The sequence below is a fragment of the Chiloscyllium punctatum genome, chromosome 18 (assembly GCF_047496795.1).
Source record: "Chiloscyllium punctatum isolate Juve2018m chromosome 18, sChiPun1.3, whole genome shotgun sequence".
Lineage (NCBI taxonomy): Eukaryota > Metazoa > Chordata > Chondrichthyes > Orectolobiformes > Hemiscylliidae > Chiloscyllium > Chiloscyllium punctatum.
The window spans coordinates 54,663,382-54,670,397 of NC_092756.1; the positions used below are offsets into that span (position 1 = coordinate 54,663,382).

At 43.5% G+C, this 7,016-nt stretch overlaps 1 non-coding gene across 1 annotated transcript; it reads right to left on the bottom strand.

The window, feature by feature from the left end:
- Positions 1–304: 304 nt before the first annotated feature.
- Positions 305–386, bottom strand: trnas-gcu (transfer RNA serine (anticodon GCU)). Its single transcript has one exon. It is a non-coding gene; the product is annotated as a tRNA-Ser (tRNA).
- Positions 387–7,016: the final 6,630 nt, after the last annotated feature.

Consider the following 7,016-nt stretch of genomic DNA (forward strand, 5'->3'; position numbering starts at 1 on the left):
TCCAGATTTCATCTGACAAAACATTCATTAAGAATCCCTTTGCATAAACATGCACTTCGCAGCTCTCGTTATTTGCTTTTCCTGGATGTCTTTCATACGAAAAAACGTTCACAGCAACTTGACATGAAAAATACAATCACGCTCTTTTTCATTATCCCAAAGCAACCGACGTTTCAATTCAGTTTAGTCAACAGGGTCAAACTATGCTTTGAGATTGTGTAAGAGCATTGATACATCTAAACTGACCATTGGAGCCCCGATTTCAATACAACAACTACGGTTATTGGAGAACAGTCGATGACAGCGACGAGAGTGGGATTCGAACCCACGCATGCAGAGCACAATGGATTAGCAGTCCACCGCCTTAACCTCTCGGCCATCTCGTCACCGACACGGGGGCACCGATGAACTTATAAATAATTGAATTGCGTAAATTATGCAGAGCAGCAGATATTTCTCCCTGGTGTTGGTGAAATGATAAATAACACAGTACAGTTCCAAGACTATGGTCTGATCTCTGGGTTCTGAGGCAATTGCACTCCCATTGTCACACTCTGCACACAGTGATCTGAACAAAAATGAGGAAAGGAATATGTAATAAGGTCTGTTGAATTCTGTGAAGAATTGAAGTCAACGGAATGAAGAACCCGAGACAGCAGGAGGTTTTCTTTCAATAAAGCGTTGGATAGAGCTCTTAGGGATAGTGGAATCAAGGGTTATGGGACTAAGGCAAACAGGATACAGATTGAGGATGTTCAGCCATGATCATAATGAATGGTGGTGCTGGCTCGAAGGGCAGAATGGCCTACTCCTGCACCTGCTGTCTATTGTCTATTACATTGCCTGTGAGGAATTGTTTTCCAGACTGGAGGAGAGTGCATAGTGCTCAATGTCATTATTCGGAACACCTAACTTCCGCTCAGATGTTTTTGACACGCACTTGTCTACAGAACAGACAATTTCAAAATCCAAAATAAGGCTAAACTGACAATTGAACTCAACAATGCAAAAACCTTGATCTGTATCATTTTCCTGGGCCGTGCGACACCAAGTCACTGTATGATCACAGCAACACAGTGAGCAAGTGTCAGAAGGAAAATGAGTGCAGTGTCAGAGCGCATGCTGGGAGCAGCAGGTGACACACGGGGAAGTGCATTTAACTCAACAGGAACACTTGCCAAACAGCGGACTGCGGTGGAAGAATTCAGGGGGGGTTTACACTTTGAAATTTAATGCCAGAGACAAAATGGAGATCTGCCATTGAGTCTATTCAAATGAGGATTTTAAGATTTCTACAGATGCAAAACAAAATAAAAAGCTCATGGTTTATTGAAGGCAAAATATGATATTGTACATTCCATCAATCTACCCATCTTTACAATGAGTACCTCACCACTTTCCTCACTCGGGGACAGAACCACTGGTGAAGATGATCATATAATCCCAATTACTAGCCATGGAATCAGAGAAACTCGGTTTCCCAAACGTTAAAGTAAAACCAGGAATGTAGTGATAAGCATTAATGTGTTGCTCCTGTGCTGAAGGTGACCGGTGCACGGTATCTCTATTCCAGTATAGTGGGCCGTGCTGTTCCGAAGTTTTAAGTTTGAGTCTCACATGGAGCAGCTTCAATTTGTCGTCGTGTTGTGGGGTACGGATTGAAGGTGATATTGAGCAAAGCCAAGTTTATGGAAAATACCGTGTTTGTGGATTGAGAAACAACCTTTTCTGGATAATGACTCCTTGATCAACAAACATACTGCAAGTATCTAAAACGTGAAGAGACGTATGTGGAGAGAGAGCCGAAGGTGATTTTTCAGCAGATGGATAACGTTTCCCATGTGCACTGCTTTAAATTCCGGGAAAAAAGATGTTGAACTGGTTTCATGTGACAGAGTTTGTTGCAAACTCACATACGTTATTGCAATGATTAAAAAAAAGAAATCACATAGGACCGTTTGAATATTGTATCGAATTGAATTTTGGTCTGAGCATATTTTATCGTAAATGGCGTGCTGCAGAGAAGTACAGGGGGTTAACAACACAAAATGACAGAGTCTTCTTGGTGGATTTCTTGGGTGGAGTTAAGAATGTATGAAATATCCATAACATCATGTGAATGTGGTCAAATCTTTAAAGTAGGTGTTGCCTCTCCAAGTGACGATTCAATTCCTACTCATTAGGATATCACTTCTGTCTGCAGTTATTTTAGGGCATGAGCTCCATTTACAGAGTTTCACCTTGAATAATACGTCACACATTACCAATCCATGAATTTGTTATACTCAGTCTTATTCAGTTGTACATGTTCATGAAATGTCTTTGTGTCTGAAGTCAACAAATTCGAAATTGTTACGCAACCACACTGACTTTCACTCAATTGTAAATTCTCTCCTTGTACGTTTGTTCGTGTATCTTTTAAAACACTCTGAAGTCAGCTTCTACGTTTTATTTCTGTAAAGTCGTTCACGATTGAAAAAAAAACTCTATTGAGTGGAAGAAACTCTCATCCAAACTTTTCTTAATCATTCAGTAATTGTTTTGAAGCTCTAACGAAAGTTCTTGATTCACTCGAAAGAGGGACTTTCCCTGATTTACTCATTCAAACCTTGGGTTATGTGAAAATCTCATTTGTTTAAATCAAATTTGCGTGTTTTTGCTCCGGCATTTCCGAATCTCGTGAATAAACTCCTTTATTCTTTCTATCATCACGATGAAACCGGTTGTATCTTTTCTGATAATTTTATGTCTCAGTAAACAACGTCACTTGGCTTTCTAATATCTTGCTATACAGGAAACAGCGTCTGTGCCCTTTCTAACTTCTTTACATGTTTTTGGTGGAGAATGAGGACAAGGATTACACACAATGTTCCCACTGAGTGTGACCAAAATAGTTTACAGTTACACTATGAACTCTTTGCTTTTTAAAAATGACATCTCCATTTATAAACTCCAATAAGGTTAATTACTATCCATCCAGTTCATGAACATCGTCTTTGGAGACGAACATTATCGATCACTTCCTTTATTCTTCCACGTGATGTCTGAAAGGTTTGTAAGGCCAACATCTCTATATCCCAGTGTCCTGAGTCAGTCTTAGCTATTTCTAAAGGTGACTGAAGTTCAAATACTTCATAGTGTGTCTCCCGTCATTCCAGTGCAGACTGGTTCTGGACAGCAAATGCCATCACCAAAGACCACCGTTGATCTGAAATCAACAGTTTTCACGTAGTAATTCTCGTAGATATTGTGTATCGTATGTCCGTGTACTTGTTCAATTTGTTCATCATTTCATGGGTCCCTGTATTGAATTCTACGGAATGATTAATTTGTGAATGGAGACATTCCCTTCACCACTCGTTCGAAACTCCATGGAACATTGAAAGATTTTACTCATATGCTTCCAGATGACAGTCCTGCCATTACTGAGATGAATCAGTGAACATTCCCCACGTACCCTCGAAGGCAAGGATTTCCTTTTCTATTTTCGGATATCATTACAGCACCGAATCCCATGGGTTCGTTCATTAAAACCAAAACAGTTGCAGCAAGACTTTAAAACTAAGATTTTGCAATCTGCTTGCATTGGTTGTCCCAAAGATTACATTCCCCATTCTGGTATGTTTGTGCATGAAAGCACTGTCTGAGTCTTGAGCAGTTATATTTCAGTTTTGTCAAAACATTATCATTCGCCGTTCTCTCTTTCCCTTTCAGTTTCCCGTTTTATATCCTGTATTTTATCAGTTTATCTTAAGTTTTCAATCATTTCAATCAATCTCGCTCCTGATTACCAATCCGAGAGAATGCCACAATTTTGTCAATTTATATGAGGTGTAGCTTTAGGGCGCGGTGACAAAGTGGAAAGCCATTGGTCACGTGAACCAAGTAGCAGAAGCGAGCTGGTGGAATCTTGCCATTCCATCGTAGTCATATTCAAAACATTTAACATAATCTTTAGCCAAATCATATTGGCAGAAAATAAGAATACAAATCTAAAAAATTGCTGATGTTGAAAATCAAACAAAACAGTCGTTGCTGGAATATTTCAGGACGTCTGGCAGCATCTGTGGAGAGACGGACCCAATGGATGTGAAACGTTAACTGATTCATCTGCACAGATGCTGCCAGCACACCTGTGACTTTACAGCAATTTCTGTTTTTGTTTCAGATTGGCAGATTTTGTCGCAGTTCATGAGAACTGTGCTCATTAGAATCAAACAGACAGCATGGATCTGGTGGTGTGAAATGAGACAGTAATAATGAATGAGTGGAGAGTGTTGTACTGGAAAAGTACAGCAGTTCAGGCAACATCCGAGGAGCAGGAGAATGGACGATTTAGGCATAAGCCATTCATCAGGAATTAGGCTTGTGAGTCGGGCAGAGGAACAAAGCTGAAGCCAGGCACAAACTCGCAGGCACCTCCTCCTACAGACCACGATCACAAACTCTCCTCCCCTCACCAAACTATCATCTCCCAGACCATCCACAATCTCATCACCTCTGGGCATCTTCCATCCACAACCTCAAACCTCATTGTCCGTGAACTGCGCACTCCCCGATTCTACCTCCTTCCTAAGATTGACAAACCTGACTGCCCCAGTCGACCTATTGTCTCATCCTGAGCCTGTCCCATCCGAATATTCTCTTCCTACATGGACACAATCCTATCTCCCCAGTTCAGGAAATGCCCACTTACAGTCGTGACACCCCTATGCACTTCACCTCCTCCAAGAATTTCGTTTCCCTGGCCCTCAACACGCCATATTCACCATGGGCATCCAGTCCCTGTACAAATCCATCTGCAATGACAGAAGTCTGCCAGCCTTCCATTTTTTAATCTCACACCATCCCAACCAGTACCCTTCCACCGACATCCTCACCCACCTGACTGAACTGGTCCTCACAATCAACAACTTCTCTTTCCAATTCTCCCACTTCCTCCAACGACGGTGATAGCCATGGGCACCCGCATAGGACCTAGCTATGCCTGCCTGTTTGTCAGATGCGCGGAACTGTCCATCTTTCGCAGTTACACAGGCACCATCCTACACCTGTTCCTCAGCTACATTGATGAATGTATTAGCGCCACTTGGTGCTCCAACGAAGAGGTTCAATAGCTCAGCAACTTTACGAAAACCTTCCACACGGACTTCAAATTTATCCGGATCATCTTGGCAACTTCCTTCGCCTTCCTCGACATCTCCATCACCGTCTCTGGCGACTGACTAATTAAAGACATATACTACAAGCCCACCGACTCCCAAAGGTGTGTAGACGACATCTCCTCCAACCCTATCCCGTGTAAAAACGACATTCCTTATTCCCAATTCCACCGCTTCCAACACATCTGATCCCAGGATGACCAATTACACCTCAGAGAGTCCCAGTTGGTCTCCTTCATCCACGGTCACAAATTGCCTGTCCAGGTTGGTTGACAATGCCCTCCAGTGCATCGCCTCCACTTCACGCACCACCACCCTTGAACCCCACGCCTCTCAACACAACAAGAACAGAGCTTCCTGGTGCTCACCTCCCACCCCCACCAACCTCCGCATAAAACGCATCATATTCTGCCACTGGGTGCCACCTCCAAACAGACACCACCACCAGAGATATATTTCGCTACCCAGCTCTGCCAGCACTCCAGAAAGAACATTCCCTCCATGTCCCCCTCTTCAGGTCGACACTTCCCCCCACCAGCCCATAACCGTCTCCTGGCACCTTTGACTGCCACCAAATGAAGGCTGAAACTAGCACCCACACAACTCTCCTCATCTACAACCAAGGCCCGAAGGGATCATTCCGTTGTAAATTCACATGTACAGCTATCAATGTCATCCACTGCATCCGTTGCGCCCAGTATGGTCTTCTCTACATCAGGGAGACAGGATACCTTCTTGCAGATCATTTCAGAGAATATCTCTGGGACACCCGCACTCAACAACTTCACCGTCCCGTGGCTGAGCACTTCAACTCCCCCTCCTACCCCATCAAAGGCTTGCAGGTACTGGACCTCCTCCACTGATAAACCGTTCCCACCCAACGCCTGGAAGAGGAATGCCAAACATTCTGCCTTGGGACCCTTACACCACACGGGATAAATGTGAATTCGAACAGTTTCCTCATTTCCCCCAAGCATAAGCCTTCAGCTCGCCACCGCCCTCTCGACCCATTGCATCACTGCCACTTCTGACCTATTATCTTCTCCCTCCTATTCATCCATCTATTGCTTTCCAGCTATTTCCCCTCAACCACACACCACTTCCATTTATCGCTCAGCCCTGACTCATAAGCCTTATTCCTGATGAAGGGCTTAAGCCTGAAACCTGAATTCTCCGGATCCTCGGATGTTACCTGATCTGCTGTGCTTTTTCAGCATCACACTACCAACTCTGATCTCCAGCATCTGAAGTCCTAACATTATCATTGGAATTATCAATAACCTTGGAATGAAGATATCCGTCGATTGCAGTGATCAAATTGTGACTGAGTTTTCCATTTATTTTGGGTGAGGGCAGGCTGGGCCTGAGATGAGCACTTAACACCTAAACAACTGGAAAGTATCAGATAGCGAAGTTAGGGCGGGCTGAAGTGAAGTGGAATACTGCCAGAAGATGGGTCCGTACAACTGCATCACATCATCCAGATTGTAAAAGACTCGCACAAGTAGAAAATCAACTTCAGTGCAGGCACAATGACAGGTAAAGTGGAAAGGAGACAAGAGAACACACTGAGGTGCAGTGGAACTATTTCTCTCAAATGATTCGATATACAAGCTACTTTACATATGGTCTGCCCTCACATTGGAAAAAGGAATTTCTTGCAGTGTAACGGCGACACTTGCCTGTGACATCACAATGCTGAGAGACACTGACATAGTTTCTTCTGTAGCAGCGTGGCCTAGTGAAAGCATGATCGTCCCATCAACCAGAATTCAATACTTCAAAGCTCTCCTCTGCGCTGTACAACTTATTTGCTGCCCCTGTAGTTAGATCTCAATCGCTTCACTGTGTATC